Genomic DNA, 17,090 nt, shown 5'->3' with positions numbered 1-17,090 from the left:
GTAATAGTCAATGCAGGGACTGCTGCTGTCCTCCGTGTCCTGGGCTCTGTGTATGTGTAGAAGTTCTAAGGTTGTAAATAATGAGACCTGACAGGTTGTGACAGAAATGATGACTTCTGGTCATTCCTTCTCTTTTGTCAGAAGTGAGGTGTCTGTTACCCCAATTGATTGTGTACTACTGAGAAGAACAATATAACTCTCAGTGTACGGAATGCAGTGTGACCTTGGGAGACACCTCACATACACTGAGCTGTATGAAGAGGTCATAGTTCCCATATGGTCTAGCAGTTAGGATTCCTGGTTTTCACCCACGTGGCCCGGGTTCGACTCCCGGTATGGGAAATCCATATTTTTTTTTCCACTACTCAGACATTTTAATCTTTCTCAGTTTTTTTCTATAAACCTAAATGCAACTAAAGTCTTAATAAATGTCACTTGCTTTGTCTTCTGATCCATCTAATGCCATCAGAGGTTTACACCGACCCCCAAATCTACTGCCCTCTCTTCCCAGCCCTTGACCTGTACATTAATACTATGAAGGGTTATTCCTTGTTTTTCTTTTATTGCACAACAAAAAGTACAGATTATATAATGAGACCGGGACACAGAGAAGAAGGCAGCAATTGACTGTGGTCCCACCATGGGAAATTCGCATTTTATTACCTGCCCCGTCCATACTGTGGGTTCATCATTTGTTTTATGACATGATTCCCCTGCTGTGTTGTTTCTAGTATAAGACTTGAGCACTTTATGTGTTTTATATAATCTGTGATATTGCAGCTGCTGTTTGCAGTGTCCACATTTTGCAACCAGTGTGCTTTGTACCCTCACTGCTGCTCTCTCAGAGAGGGTAGGCTGAACACTACAGGTAGTATCAGACACCAGAGATGCCTCCTGTACCTGGAATAAAACTCTGCTTCTTTGTAAGAAATACAGGGGTGAAGATCTTCTGTATTCACGGTGACCCACTGAGTCTTTTACAAAGGTTCCCAGGCGTGCAAAGACTTTAGTTAAGGGGCAATGCTAAATGGAGATTTCGAAGCATCAGACGAGACGTTTTCTTTGTTTCTGCATCAGCAAAAGTATATTTCTGTTTTTATGTTATTACTTGTGAAATACACATTTTAGTTGTGCTGTTGTACTTGTCATGTTTGATTTACAGTGTGAACGAATTCAAGCGATAGACAGTAGGTGGCGACTGACACTGCTTCAGGACTCCTAGGGTTGAGGATCGTGGACGTTGGTTCCATCATGTAATGATTAGCACTCTGGACTCTGAATCCAGCAATCTGAGTTCCAATATCGGAAGGACCTGGAATGTTTGTAATAATACTTTTGTTTTAATTTATTGCAGGTCTTGAGCAGGAAACCATTTGTATCTCTGACATAACCCGTCTCTTCCTGTTTTCATTCCCCTCGTGGTTTCTGCGGCTTGGGGGCATCTATACATTATTCTATAGGCGTTGCTGGGGGCACGTGATGCTACACACAGGTGTTGTCTACGTCCTGTGTCTGTGTGGACACCTCTCTACTCTGGCTACACAACAGTAAGATGCACAGTGTGGACCTGACTCCATGCGGCCTTCACACCGGATAACTTACAAGGAGAGAGATACTTACGGAAATGTACGGTGTGAAAGCACGACTTTACCAAAGTGTTAATGTATGAAATTGCCCTTTGCTTTTTTTTTGTGAGTTGCAAATAGTAACCTTTGACTAAAGCAAGTACCCAAAAATAAACAGTTTTCAGCTGGACTCATATAACTTGCATTTGCAGTGGAAGATCTGCCTGGAGCAGTATATGAGTGTGAAAAGGTCTCTAGTTTTGTCTTGAAATACCAGAGACTTCGGCGCTCTCCACCTTTCTTCTTCGACATCACATCCTGATGCTGAACAGTATTAGCACATAAATGAATAAAACACTGGCTGACGAGTACATGCACATGTGTGCATATGTACCATGGTGCTATAGTCTGATGACATATATGTGCCAGTCTGTGGGTTCAAAGGGCAGTCAGAAGTTACTGGGCCACAGTTGTATCAATGAGGATTGTGTACTTCCTGGGCCCTGGGGCATTTGTACTCAGGTCCCTCAAACTAGGGTGGAAGCCCCCCTTTAGCACATGACTCTCAGAATAACAAGTCAGAGCAGACATTAGTGTAACTGGGTACTCACACTTGTGAAAGGCACAAGTGCAAGTAGTGAACTGCAACCTGACCTCACAGCATACACTTTAGACATCCTTTGTAAACACACACACATATTTTCAGTCTAACTTGTTTACATTTTACATCAATAAATATGGTAATATTTGTACTTGAAATGTTTAATTTGCCTACCTTTGGCGCATATTCCTAGTACCTTATATTTTAACTTTTCTCCATTCGGGTGTATACAATTGGTATAATGTCAGAAAGGGAGAAGACGACCGAGAATTCCTAAGAGTGTGTGCTTACATGCTTTTAAGAACATATGTCTGGTGTTGTGACAAAACAGCAGTGACCACTTCAGCTCAGCACTTGCTTCTTCCTCTGCTGTCCCAAAATATTGTGGAATTACTAGTCTCTGCGCCTCTGACAAGGCTGCTGACATCCAATTGATGATTTGTAGCCTTGTGGGCTGTGAGTGCTTTGGCTGTGCTGCCCCCTGGCAGTCACTCTGTGAAGATGCAGGTACCTGGGAACAACCCAGACTACTTCTGAGCTGCTTCTTCTCTGTGTGAACCAATCCAGTGTCAGGACTGGAGTCGGTGCTGTTAGTAGATAGAGAAGGAGTATAACTCGAGCCCCAGGAGGGCAGCCTGGAGCCTGTGACAGGTGCAGGGGAGTGTCGTCAGGGAAGTAGCTGGAAGATAACTGGAGAGGGGTCTGTGTTGCCATCAGTCTGGTGAGGAAACCCAGGAGTCAAGGGGTGTCCCGGGGGAGGGGCGTGGCTTTGTCTGGCTGAAGGGGAGGGGTTAGTAATAGTCAATGCAGGGACTGCTGCTGTCCTCCGTGTCCTGGGCTCTGTGAATGTGTAGAAGTTCTAAGGTTGTAAATAATGAGACCTGACAGGTTGTGGCAGAAATGATGACTTCTGGTCATTCCTTCTCTTTTGTCAGAAGTGAGGTGTCTGTTACCCCAATTGATTGTGTACTACTGAGAAGAACAATTTAACTCTCAGTGTACGGAATGTAGTGTGACCTTGGGAGACACCTCACATACACTGAGCTGTATGAAGAGGTCACAGTTCCCATATGGTCTAGCGGTTAGGATTCCTGGTTTTCACCCAGGTGGCCCGGGTTCGACTCCTGGTATGGGAAATCCATTTTTTTTTTTCACTACTCAGACATTTTAATCTTTCTCAGTTTTTTTCTATAAACCTAAATGCACCTAAAGTCTTAATAAATGTCACTTGCTTTGTCTTCTGCTTCCATCTAATGCCGTCAGAGGTTTACACCGACCCCCAAATCTACTGCCCTCTCTCCCCAGCCCTTGACCTGTGCATTAATACTATGAAGGGTTATTCCTTGTTTTTCTTTTATTGCACAACAAAAAGTACAGATTATATAATGAGACCGGGGCACAGAGAAGAAGGCAGCAATTGCCTGTGGTCCCACCATGGGAAATTTGCATTTTATTACCTGCCCCGTCCATACTGTGGGTTCATCATTTGTTTTATGACATGATTCCCCTGCTGCGTTGTTTCTAGTATAAGACTTGAGCACTTTATGTGTTTTATATCATCTGTGATATTGTAGCTGCTGTTTGCAGTGTCCACATTTTGCAACCAGTGTGCTTTGTACCCTCACTGCTGCTCTCTCAGAGAGGGTAGGCTGAACACTACCAGTAGTATCAGACCCCAGAGATGCCTCCTGTACCTGGAATAAAACTCTGCTTCTTTGTAAGAAATACAGGGGTGAAGATCTGCTGCATTCACAGTGACCCACTGAGTCTTTTACAAAGGTTCCCAGCCGTGCAAAGACTCTTGGTGGTTAGTTAAGGGGCCATGCTAAATGGAGATTTCGAAGCATCAGACGAGACGTTTTCTTTGTTTCTGCATCAGCAAAAGTATATTTCTGTTTTTATGTTATTACTTGTGAAATACGCATTTTAGTTGTGCTGTTGGACTTGTCATGTTTGATTTACAGTGTGAACTAATTCAAGCGATAGACAGTAGGTGGCGACTGACACTGTTTCAGGACTCCTAGGGTTGAGGATCGTGGACGTTGGTTCCATCGTGTAATGATTAGCACTCTGGACTCTGAATCCAGCAATCTGAGTTCCAATATCGGTAGGACCTGGAATGTTTGTAATAATACTTTTTTTAAATTTATTGCAGGTCTTGAGCAGGAAACCATTTGTATCTCTGACATAACCCGTCTCTTCCTGTTTTCATTCCCCTCGTGGTTTCTGCGGTTTTGGGGCATCTATACATTATTCTATAGGCGCTGCTGGGGGCACGTGATGCTACACACAGGTGTTGTCTACGTCCTGTGTCTGTGTGGACACCTCTCTACTCTGGCTACACAACAGTAAGATGCACAGTGTGGACCTGACTCCACGTGGCCTTCACACCGGATAACTTACAAGGAGAGAGAAACTTACGGAAATGTACGGTGTGAAAGCACGACTTTTCCAAAGTGTTAATGTATGAAATTGCCCTTTGCTTTTTTTTTGTGAGTTGCAAATGGTAACCTTTGACTAAAGCAAGTACCCAAAAATAAACAGTTTTCAGCTGGACTCATATAACTTGCATTTGCAGTGGAAGATCTGCCTGGAGCAGTATATGAGTGTGAAAAGGTCTCTAGTTTTATCTTGAAATACCAGAGACTTCGGCGCTCTCCACCTTTCTCTTTCGACATCACATCCTGATGCTGAACAGTATTAGCACATAAATGAATAAAAAACTGGCTGACGTGTACATGCACATGTGTGCATATGTACCACGGTGCTATAGTCTGATGACATATATGTGCCAGTCTGTGGGGTCAAAGGGCAGTCAGAAGTTACTGGGCCACAGTTGTATCAATGAGGACTGTGTACTTCCTGTGCCCTGGGGCATTCGTACTCTGGTCCCTCAAACTAGGGTGGAAGCCCCCCTTTAGCACATGACTCTCAGAATAACAAGTCAGAGCAGACATTAGTGTAACTGGGTACTCACACTTGTGAAAGGCGCAGGTACAAGTAGTGAACTGCAACCTGACCTCACAGCATACACTTTAGACATCCTTTGTAAACACACACACATATTTTCAGTCTAACTCGTTTACATTTTACATCAATAAATATGGTAATATTTGTACTTGAAATGTTTAATTTGCCTACCTTTGGCGCATATTCCTAGTACCTTATATTTTAACTTTTCTCCATTCGGATGTATACAATTGGTATAATGTCAGAAAGGGAGAAGACGACCGAGAATGCCTAAGAATGTGCGCTTACATGCTTTTAAGAACATATGTCTGGTGTTGTGACAAAACAGCAGTGACCACTTCAGCTTAGCACTTGCTTCTTCCTCTGCTGTCCCAAAATACTGTGGAATTACTAGTATCTGCGCCTCTGACAAGGCTGCTGACATCCAATTGATTATTCGTAGGCTTGTGGGCTGTGAGTGCTTTGGCTGTGCTGCCCCCTGGCGGTCACTCTGTGAAGATGCAGGTACCTGGGAACAACCCAGACTACTTCTGAGCTGCTTCTTCTCTGTGTGAACCAATCCAGTGTCAGGACTGGAGTCGGTGCTGTTAGTAGATAGAGAAGGAGTATAACTCGAGCCCCAGGAGGGCAGCCTGGAGCCTGTGACAGGTGCAGGGGAGTGTCGTCAAGGAAGCAGCTGGAAGATAACTGGAGAGGGGTCTGTGGGGCCATCAGTCTGGTGAGGAAACCCAGGAGTCAAGGGGTGTCCTGGGGGAGGGGCGTGGCTTTGTCTGGCTCAAGGGGAGGGGTTAGTAATAGTCAATGCAGGGCCTGCTGCTGTCCTCCGTGTCCTGGGCTCTGTGTATGTGTAGAAGTTCTAAGGTTGTAAATAATGAGACCTGACAGGTTGTGGCAGAAATGATGACTTCTGGTCATTCCTTCTCTTTTGTCAGAAGTGAGGTGTCTGTTACCCCAATTGATTGTGTACTACTGAGAAGAACAATATAACTGTCAGTGTACGGAATGCAGTGTGACCTTGGGAGACACCTCACATACACTGAGCTGTATGAAAACTGACACAGTCCCATATGGTCTAGTGGTTAGGATTCCTGGTTTTCACCCAGGCGGCCTGGGTTTGACTCCCGGTATGGGAATTCCATTTTTTTTTTCACTACTCACACATTTTAATCTTTCTCAGTTTTTTTCTATAAACCTAAATGCACCTAAAGTCTTAATAAATGTCACTTGCTTTGTCTTCTGCTTCCATCTAATGCCGTCAGAGGTTTACACCGACCCCCAAATCTACTGCCCTCTCTCCCCAGCCCTTGACCTGTACATTAATACTATGAAGGGTTATTCCTTGTTTTTCTTTTATTGCACAACAAAAAGTACAGATTATATAATGAGACCGGGGCACAGAGAAGAAGGCAGCAATTGACTGTGGTCCCACCATGGGAAATTCTCATTTTATTACCTGCCCCGTCCATACTGTGGGTTCATCATTTGTTTTATGACATGATTCCCCTGCTGTGTTGTTTCTAGTATAAGACTTGAGCACTTTATGTGTTTTATATCATCTGTGATATTGCAGCTGCTGTTTGCAGTGTCCACATTTTGCAACCAGTGTGCTTTGTACCCTCACTGCTGCTCTCTCAGAGAGGGTAGGCTGAACACTACAGGTAGTATCAGACACCAGAGATGCCTCCTGTACCTGGAATAAAACTCTGCTTCTTTGTAAGAAATACAGGGGTGAAGATCTGCTGCATTCACAGTGAACCACTGAGTCTTTTACAAAGGTTCCCAGTCGTGCAAAGACTCTTGGTGGTTAGTTAAGGGGCCATGCTAAATGGAGATTTCGAAGCATCAGACGAGACGTTTTCTTTGTTTCTGCATCAGCAAAAGTATATTTCTGTTTTTATGTTATTACTTGTGAAATACACATTTTAGTTGTGCTGTTGGACTTGTCATGTTTGATTTACAGTGTGAACGAATTCAAGCGATAGACAGTAGGTGGCGACTGACACTGCTTCAGGACTCCTAGGGTTGAGGATCGTGGACGTTGGTTCCATCGTGTAATGATTAGCACTCTGGACTCTGAATCCAGCAATCTGAGTTCCAATATCGGTAGGACCTGGAATGTTTGTAATAATACTTTTGTTTTAATTTATTGCAGGTCTTGAGCAGGAAACCATTTGTATCTCTGACTTAACCCGTCTCTTCCTGTTTTCATTCCCCTCGTGGTTTCTGCGGCTTGGGGGCATCTATACATTATTCTATAGGCGTTGCTGGGGGCACGTGATGCTACACACAGGTGTTGCCTACGTTCTGTGTCTGTGTGGACACCTCTCTACTCTGGCTACACAACAGTAAGATGCACAGTGTGGACCTGACTCCACGCGGCCTTCACACCGGATAACTTACAAGGAGAGAGAAACTTACGGAAATGTACCGTGTGAAAGAACGACTTTACCAAAGTGTTAATGTATGAAATTGCCCTTTGCTTTTTTTTTGTGAGTTGCAAATGGTAACCTTTGACTAAAGCAAGTACCCAAAAATAAACAGTTTTCAGCTGGACTCATATAACTTGCATTTGCAGTGGAAGATCTGCCTGGAGCAGTATATGAGTGTGAAAAGGTCTCTAGTTTTGTCTTGAAATACCAGAGACTTCGGCGCTCTCCACCTTTCTCCTTCGACATCACATCCTGATGCTGAACAGTATTAGCACATAAATGAATAAAAAACTGGCTGACGTGTACATGCACATGTGTGCATATGTACCACGGTGCTATAGTCTGATGACATATATGTGCCAGTCTGTGGGGTCAAAGGGCAGTCAGAAGTTCCTGGGCCACAGTTGTATCAATGAGGACTGTGCACTTCCTGTGCCCTGGGGCATTCGTACTCTGGTCCCTCAAACTAGGGTGGAAGCCCCCCTTTAGCACATGACTCTCAGAATAACAAGTCAGAGCAGACATTAGTGTAACTGGGTACTCACACTTGTGAAAGGCGCAAGTGCAAGTAGTGAACTGCAACCTGACCTCACAGCATACACTTTAGACTTCCTTTGTAAACACACACACATATTTTCAGTCTAACTTGTTTACATTTTACATCAATAAATATGGTAATATTTGTACTTGAAATGTTTAATTTGCCTACCTTTGGCGCATATTCCTAGTACCTTATATTTTAACTTTTCTCCATTCGGGTGTATACAATTGGTATAATGTCAGAAAGGGAGAAGACGACCGAGAATGCCTAAGAATGTGCGCTTACATGCTTTTAAGAACATATGTCTGGTGTTGTGACAAAACAGCAGTGACCACTTCAGCTCAGCACTTGCTTCTTCCTCTGCTGTCCCAAAATACTGCGGAATTACTAGTATCTGCGCCTCTGACAAGGCTGCTGACATCCAATTGATGATTCCTAGGCTTGTGGGCTGTGAGTGCTTTGGCTGTGCTGCCCCCTGGCGGTCACTCTGTGAAGATGCAGGTACCTGGGAACAACCCAGACTACTTCTGAGCTGCTTCTTCTCTGTGTGAACCAATCCAGTGTCAGGACTGGAGTCGGTGCTGTTAGTAGATAGAGAAGTAGTATAACTCGAGCCACAGGAGGGCAGCCTGGAGCCTGTGACAGGTGCAGGGGAGTGTCGTCAAGGAAGCAGCTGGAAGATAACTGGAGAGGGGTCTGTGGGGCCATCAGTCTGGTGAGGAAACCCAGGAGTCAAGGGGTGTCCTGGGGGAGGGGCGTGGCTTTGTCTGGCTCAAGGGGAGGGGTTAGTAATAGTCAATGCAGGGACTGCTGCTATCCTTCGTGTCCTGGGCTCTGTGTATGTGTAGAAGTTCTAAGGTTGTAAATAATGAGACCTGACAGGTTGTGGCAGAAATGATGACTTCTGGTCATTCCTTCTCTTTTGTCAGAAGTGAGGTGTCTGTTACCCCAATTGATTGTGTACTACTGAGAAGAACAATATAACTCTCAGTGTACGGAATGCAGTGTGACCTTGGGAGACACCTCACATACACTGAGCTGTATGAAGAGGACACAGTTCCCATATGGTCTAGCGGTTAGGATTCCTGGTTTGGTTCGACTCCCGGTATGGGAAATCCATTTTTTTTTTCACTACTCAGACATTTTAATCTTTCTCAGTTTTTTCTATAAACCTAAATGCACCTAAAGTCTTAATAAATGTCACTTGCTTTGTCTTCTGCTTCCATCTAATGCCGTCAGAGGTTTACACCGACCCCCAAATCTACTGCCCTCTCTCCCCAGCCCTTGACCTGTACATTAATACTATGAAGGGTTATTCCTTGTTTTTCTTTTATTGCACAACAAAAAGTACAGATTATATAATGAGACCAGGGCACGGAGAAAAGAAGGCAGCAATTGACTGTGGTCCCACCATGGGAAATTAGCATTTTATTACCTGCCCCGTCCATACTGTGGGTTCATCATTTGTTTTATGACATGATTCCCCTGCTGTGTTGTTTCTAGTATAAGACTTGAGCACTTTATGTGTTTTATATCATCTGTGATATTGCAGCTGCTGTTTGCAGTGTCCACATTTTGCAACCAGTGTGCTTTGTACCCTCACTGCTGCTCTCTCAGAGAGGGTAGGCTGAACACTACCGGTAGTATCAGACACCAGAGATGCCTCCTGTACCTGGAATAAAACTCTGCTTCTTTGTAAGAAATACAGGGGTGAAGATCTGCTGCATTCACAGTGACCCACTGAGTCTTTTACAAAGGTTCCCAGCCGTGCAAAGACTCTTGGTGGTTAGTTAAGGGGCCATGCTAAATGGAGATTTCGAAGCATCAGCCGAGACGTTTTCTTTGTTTCTGCATCAGCAAAAGTATATTTCTGTTTTTATGCTATTACTTGTGAAATACACATTTTAGTTGTGCTGTTGGACTTGTCATGTTTGATTTACAGTGTGAACGAATTTAAGCGATAGACAGTAGGTGGCGACTGACACTGCTTCAGGAATCCTAGGGTTGAGGATCGCGGACGTTGGTTCCATCGTGTAATGATTAGCACTCTGGACTCTGAATCCAGCAATCTGAGTTCCAATATCGGTAGGACCTGGAATGTTTGTAATAATACTTTTGTTTTAATTTATTGCAGGTCTTGAGCAGGAAACCATTTGTATCTCTGACATAACCCGTCTCTTCCTGTTTTCATTCCCCTCGTGGTTTCTGCGGTTTTTGGGGCATCTATACATTATTCTATAGGCGCTGCTGGGGGCACGTGATGCTACACACAGGTGTTGTCTGCGTCCTGTGTCTGTGTGGACACCTCTCTACTCTGGCTACACAACAGTAAGATGCACAGTGTGGACCTGACTCCACGCGGCCTTCACACCTGATAACTTACAAGGAGAGAGAAACTTACGGAAATGTACAGTGTGAAAGCACGACTTTACCAAAGTGTTAATGTATGAAATTGCCCTTTGCTTTTTTTTTGTGAGTTGCAAATGGTAACCTTTGACTAAAGCAAGTACCCAAAAATAAACAGTTTTCAGCTGGACTCATATAACTTGCATTTGCAGTGGAAGATCTGCCTGGAGCAGTATATGAGTGTGAAAAGGTCTCTAGTTTTGTCTTGAAATACCAGAGACTTCGGCGCTCTCCACCTTTCTCCTTCGACATCACATCCTGATGCTGAACAGTATTAGCACATAAATGAATAAAAAACTGGCTGACGTGTACATGCACATGTGTGCATATGTACCACGGTGCTATAGTCTGATGACATATATGTGCCAGTCTGTGGGGTCAAAGGGCAGTCAGAAGTTACTGGGCCACAGTTGTATCAATGAGGACTGTGTACTTCCTGTGCCCTGGGGCATTCGTACTCTGGTCCCTCAAACTAGGGTGGAAGCCCCCCTTTAGCACATGACTCTCAGAATAACAAGTCAGAGCAGACATTAGTGTAACTGGGTACTCACACTTGTGAAAGGCGCAAGTGCAAGTAGTGAACTGCAACCTGACCTCACAGCATACACTTTAGACATCCTTTGTAAACACACACACATATTTTCAGTCTAACTCGTTTACATTTTACATCAATAAATATGGTAATATTTGTACTTGAAATGTTTAATTTGCCTACCTTTGGCGCATATTCCTAGTACCTTATATTTTAACTTTTCTCCATTCGGATGTATACAATTGGTATAATGTCAGAAAGGGAGAAGACGACCGAGAATGCCTAAGAATGTGCGCTTACATGCTTTTAAGAACATATGTCTGGTGTTGTGACAAAACAGCAGTGACCACTTCAGCTCAGCACTTGCTTCTTCCTCTGCTGTCCCAAAATACTGTGGAATTACTAGTCTCTGCGCCTCTGACAAGGCTGCTGACATCCAATTGATTATTCGTAGGCTTGTGGGCTGTGAGTGCTTTGGCTGTGCTGCCTCCTGGCGGTCACTCTGTGAAGATGCAGGTACCTGGGAACAACCCAGACTACTTCTGAGCTGCTTCTTCTCTGTGTGAACCAATCCAGTGTCAGGACTGGAGTCGGTGCTGTTAGTAGATAGAGAAGGAGTATAACTCGAGCCCCAGGAGGGCAGCCTGGAGCCTGTGAGAGGTGCAGGGGAGTGTCGTCAAGGAAGCAGCTGGAAGATAACTGGAGAGGGGTCTGTGGGGCCATCAGTCTGGTGAGGAAACCCAGGAGTCAAGGGGTGTCCTGGGGGAGGGGCGTGGCTTTGTCTGGCTCAAGGGGAGGGGTTAGTAATAGTCAATGCAGGGACTGCTGCTGTCCTCCGTGTCCTGGGCTCTGTGTATGTGTAGAAGTTCTAAGGTTGTAAATAATGAGACCTGACAGGTTGTGGCAGAAATGATGACTTCTGGTCATTCCTTCTCTTTTGTCAGAAGTGAGGTGTCTGTTACCCCAATTGATTGTGTACTACTGAGAAGAACAATATAACTCTCAGTGTACGGAATGCAGTGTGACCTTGGGAGACACCTCACATACACTGAGCTGTATGAAAAGGACACAGTCCCATATGGTCTAGCGGTTAGGATTCCTGGTTTTCTCCCAGGCGGCCCGGGTTCGACTCCCGGTATGGGAAATCCATTTTTTTTTTCACTACTCAGACATTTTAATCTTTCTCAGTTTTTTTCTATAAACCTAAATGCACCTAAAGTCTTAATAAACGTCACTTGCTTTGTCTTCTGCTTCCATCTAATGCCGTCAGAGGTTTACACCGACCCCCAAATCTACTGCCCTCTCTCCCCAGCCCTTGACCTGTACATTAATACTATGAAGGGTTATTCCTTGTTTTTCTTTTATTGCACAACAAAAAGTACAGATTATATAATGAGACCGGGGCACAGAGAAGAAGGCAGCAATTGACTGTGGTCCCACCATGGGAAATTCACATTTTATTACCTGCCCCGTCCATACTGTGGGTTCATCATTTGTTTTATGACATGATTCCCCTGCTGTGTTGTTTATAGTATAAGACTTGAGCACTTTATGTGTTTTATATCATCTGTGATATTGCAGCTGCTGTTTGCAGTGTCCACATTTTGCAACCAGTGTGCTTTGTACCCTGTAGGAAGTTGGTTCTGTATGTGCTATTTCAAAGTAAGGAATAGCATGCACAGAGTCCAAGGGTTCCCCTTAGAGGTAAAATAGTGGTAAAAATAGATAATACTAATGCTCTATTTTGTGGTAGTGTGGTCGAGCAGTAGGCTTATCCAAGGAGTAGTGTTAAGCATTTGTTGTTCATACACATAGACAATAAATGAGGTACACACACTCAGAGACAAATCCAGCCAATAGGTTTTGTTATAGAAAACTATCTTTTCTTAGTTTATTTTAAGAACCACAGGTTCAAATTCTACATGTAATATCTCATTCGAAAGGTATTGCAGGTAAGTACTTTAGGAACTTTAAATCATAAAAATTGCATGTATACTTTTCAAGTTATTGACAAATAGCTGTTTTAAAAGTGGACACAGTGCAAATTTCACAGTTCCTAGGGGAGGTAAGTATTTGTTAGGTTAACCAGGTAAGTAAGACACTTACAGGGTTCAGTTCTTGGTCCAAGGTAGCCCACCGTTGGGGGTTCAGAGCAACCCCAAAGTTACCACACCAGCAGCTCAGGGCCGGTCAGGTGCAGAGTTCAAAGTGGTGCCCAAAACACATAGGCTTCAATGGAGAAGGGGGTGCCCCGGTTCCAGTCTGCCAGCAGGTAAGTACCCGCGTCTTCGGAGGGCAGACCAGGGGGGTTTTGTAGGGCACCGGGGGGGGACACAAGCCCACACAGGAATTTCACCCTCAGCAGCGCGGGGGCGGCCGGGTGCAGTGTAGAAACAAGCGTCGGGTTTGTAGTGTTAGTCTATGGGAGATCTAGGGATCTCTTCAGCGCTGCAGGCAGGCAAGGGGGGGGTTCCTCGGGGAAACCTCCACTTGGGCAAGGGAGAGGGACTCCTGGGGGTCACTTCTCCAGTGAAAGTCCGGTCCTTCAGGTCCTGGGGGCTGCGGGTGCAGGGTCTCTCCCAGGCGTCGGGTTTTGGATTCAAGGAGTCGCGGTCAGGGGAAGCCTCGGGATTCCCTCTGCAGGCGGCGCTGTGGGGGCTCAGGGGGGACAGGTTTTTGTACTCACAGTATCAGAGTAGTCTTGGGGTCCCTCCTGAGGTGTTGGATCTCCACCAGCCGAGTCGGGGTCGCCGGGTGCAGTGTTGCAAGTCTCACGCTTCTTGTGGGGAGCTTGCAGGGTTCTTTCAAGGCTGCTGGAAACAAAGTTGCAGCCTTTCTTGGAGCAGGTCCGCTGTCCTCGGGAGTTTCTTGTCTTTTCGAAGAAGGGCAGCCCTCAGAGGATGTCGAGGTCGCTGGTCCCTTTGGAAGGCTTCGCTGGAGCAGGATCTTTGGAAGGCAGGAGACAGGCCAGTGAGTTTCTGGAGCCAAGGCAGTTGTCGTCTTCTGGTCTTCCTCTGCAGGGGTTTTCAGCTAGGCAGTCCTTCTTCTTGTAGTTGCAGGAATCTAATTTTCTAGGGTTCAGGGTAGCCCTTAAATACTAAATTTAAGGGCGTGTTTAGGTCTGGGGGGTTAGTAGCCAATGGCTACTAGCCCTGAGGGTGGGTACACCCTCTTTGTGCCTCCTCCCAAGGGGAGGGGGTCACAATCCTAACCCTATTGGGGGAATCCTCCATCTGCAAGATGGAGGATTTCTAAAAGTCAGAGTCACCTCAGCTCAGGACACCTTAGGGGCTGTCCTGACTGGCCAGTGACTCCTCCTTGTTGCTTTCTTTGTTCCCTCCAGCCTTGCCGCCAAAAGTGGGGGCCGTGGCCGGAGGGGGCGGGCAACTCCACTAAGCTGGAGTGCCCTGCTGGGCTGTGACAAAGGGGTGAGCCTTTGAGGCTCACCGCCAGGTGTTACAGCTCCTGCCTGGGGGAGGTGTTAGCATCTCCACCCAGTGCAGGCTTTGTTACTGGCCTCAGAGTGACAAAGGCACTCTCCCCATGGGGTCAGCAACATGTCTCTGGTGTGGCAGGCTGCTGGAACTAGTCAGCCTACACAGACAGTCGGTTAAGTTTCAGGGGGCACCTCTAAGGTGCCCTCTGTGGTGTATTTTACAATAAAATACACACTGGCATCAGTGTGCATTTATTGTGCTGAGAAGTTTGATACCAAACTTCCCAGTTTTCAGTGTAGCCATTATGGTGCTGTGGAGTTCGTGTTTGACAGACTCCCAGACCATATACTCTTATGGCTACCCTGCACTTACAATGTCTAAGGTTTTGTTTAGACACTGTAGGGGTACCATGCTCATGCACTGGTACCCTCACCTATGGTATAGTGCACCCTGCCTTAGGGCTGTAAGGCCTGCTAGAGGGGTGTCTTACCTATACTGCATAGGCAGTGAGAGGCTGGCATGGCACCCTGAGGGGAGTGCCATGTCGACTTACTCGTTTTGTCCTCACTAGCACACACAAGCTGGCAAGTAGTGTGTCTGTGCTGAGTGAGAGGTCTCCAGGGTGGCATAAGACATGCTGCAGCCCTTAGAGACCTTCCTTGGCATCAGGGCCCTTGGTACTAGAAGTACCAGTTACAAGGGACTTATCTGGATGCCAGGGTCTGCCAATTGTGGATACAAAAGTACAGGTTAGGGAAAGAACACTGGTGCTGGGGCCTGGTTAGCAGGCCTCAGCACACTTTCAATTGTAAACATAGCATCAGCAAAGGCAAAAAGTCAGGGGGCAACCATGCCAAGGAGGCATTTCCTTACACAACCCCCCCCCAAACGAAAGAGGATGAGACTAACCTTTCCCAAAAGAGTCTTCATTTTCTAAGTGGAAGAACCTGGAAAGGCCATCTGCATTGGCATGGGCAGTCCCAGGTCTGTGTTCCACTATAAAGTCCATTCCCTGTAGGGAGATGGACCACCTCAACAGTTTAGGATTTTCACCTTTCATTTGCATCAGCCATTTGAGAGGTCTGTGGTCAGTTTGAACTAGGAAGTGAGTCCCAAAGAGGTATGGTCTCAGCTTCTTCAGGGACCAAACCCCAGCAAAGGCCTCCCTCTCAATGGCACTCCAACGCTGCTCCCTGGGGAGTAACCTCCTGCTAATGAAAGCAACAGGCTGGTCAAGGCCATCATCATTTGTTTGGGACAAAACTGCCCCTATCCCATTTTCAGAGGCATCAGTCTGCACAATGAACTGCTTAGAATAATCTGGAGCTTTTAGAACTGGTGCTGAGCACATTGCTTGTTTCAGGGTGTCAAAGGCCTGTTGGCATTCCACAGTCCAGTTCACTTTCTTGGGCATTTTCTTGGAGGAGAGTTCAGTGAGGGCTGTCACAATGGATCCATATCCCTTCACAAACCTCCTGTAATACCCAGTCAAGCCAAGGAATGCCCTGACTTGAGTCTGGGTTTTTGGAGCTACCCAGTCCAGAATAGTCTGGATCTTGGGTTGGAGTGGCTGAACTTGGCCTCCACCTACAAGGTGGCCCAAGTAAACCACAGTTCCCTGCCCTATCTGGCATTTGGATGCCTTGATAGAGAGGCCTGCAGATTGCAGAGCCTTCAAAACCTTCTTCAGGTGGACCAGGTGATCCTGCCAGGTGGAGCTAAAGACAGCAATATCATCAAGATAAGCTGTGCTAAAGGACTCCAAGCCAGCAAGGACTTGATTCACCAACCTTTGGAAGGTGGCAGGGGCATTCTTTAAACCAAAGGGCATAACAGTAAACTGATAATGCCCATCAGGTGTGGAGAATGCTGTTTTCTCTTTTGCTCCAGGTGCCATTTTTATTTGCCAGTACCCTGCTGTCAAGTCAAAGGTACTTAAGAATTTGGCAGCACCTAATTTATCTATGAGCTCATCAGCTCTAGGAATTGGATGAGCATCTGTCTTGGTGACAGAATTGAGCCCTCTGTAGTCCACACAAAACCTCATCTCTTTCTTTCCATCTTTGGTGTGAGGTTTGGGGACTAAGACCACTGGGCTAGCCCAGGGGCTGTCAGAGCGCTCAATTACTCCCAATTCCAGCATCTTGTGGACTTCCACCTTGATGCTTTCCTTAACATGGTCAGACTGTCTAAAGATTTTGTTTTTGACAGGCATGCTGTCTCCTGTGTCCACATCATGGGTACACAGGTGTGTCTGACCAGGGGTTAAGGAGAAGAGTTCAGGAAACTGTTGTAGGACTCTCCTACAATCAGCTTGCTGTTGGCCAGAGAGGGTGTCTGAGTAGATCACTCCATCTACTGTGCCATCTTTTGGGTCTGATGACAGAAGATCAGGGAGAGGTTCACTCTCTGCCTCCTGATCCTCATCTGTTACCATCAACAGATTCACATCAGCCCTGTCATGGAAGAGCTTAAGGCGGTTCACATGGATCACCCTCTTGGGGCTCCTGCTTGTGCCCAGGTCCACCAGGTAGGTGACCTGACTCTTCCTTTCTAGCACTGGGTAAGGGCCACTCCATTTGTCCTGGAGTGCCCTGGGAGCCACAGGT

General features: G+C 45.9%; 4 non-coding genes across 4 annotated transcripts; all 4 read left to right on the top strand.

Annotated features, from left to right (window-relative positions):
- Window positions 1–270: 270 nt before the first annotated feature.
- On the top strand, window positions 271–342 carry TRNAE-UUC (transfer RNA glutamic acid (anticodon UUC)). Its single transcript has one exon. It is a non-coding gene; the product is annotated as a tRNA-Glu (tRNA).
- A 2,888-nt stretch (window positions 343–3,230) lies between these two features.
- TRNAE-UUC (transfer RNA glutamic acid (anticodon UUC)) lies at window positions 3,231–3,302 on the top strand. Its single transcript has one exon. It is a non-coding gene; the product is annotated as a tRNA-Glu (tRNA).
- A 2,895-nt stretch (window positions 3,303–6,197) lies between these two features.
- TRNAE-UUC (transfer RNA glutamic acid (anticodon UUC)) lies at window positions 6,198–6,269 on the top strand. Its single transcript has one exon. It is a non-coding gene; the product is annotated as a tRNA-Glu (tRNA).
- Window positions 6,270–12,116: 5,847 nt separating this feature from the next.
- On the top strand, window positions 12,117–12,188 carry TRNAE-UUC (transfer RNA glutamic acid (anticodon UUC)). Its single transcript has one exon. It is a non-coding gene; the product is annotated as a tRNA-Glu (tRNA).
- The last annotated feature ends 4,902 nt before the right edge of the window (window positions 12,189–17,090 follow it).

The sequence above is a fragment of the Pleurodeles waltl genome, unplaced genomic scaffold (genome assembly GCF_031143425.1).
Source record: "Pleurodeles waltl isolate 20211129_DDA unplaced genomic scaffold, aPleWal1.hap1.20221129 scaffold_39, whole genome shotgun sequence".
Lineage (NCBI taxonomy): Eukaryota > Metazoa > Chordata > Amphibia > Caudata > Salamandridae > Pleurodeles > Pleurodeles waltl.
This window is presented reverse-complemented; position numbering and strand designations above follow the sequence as displayed.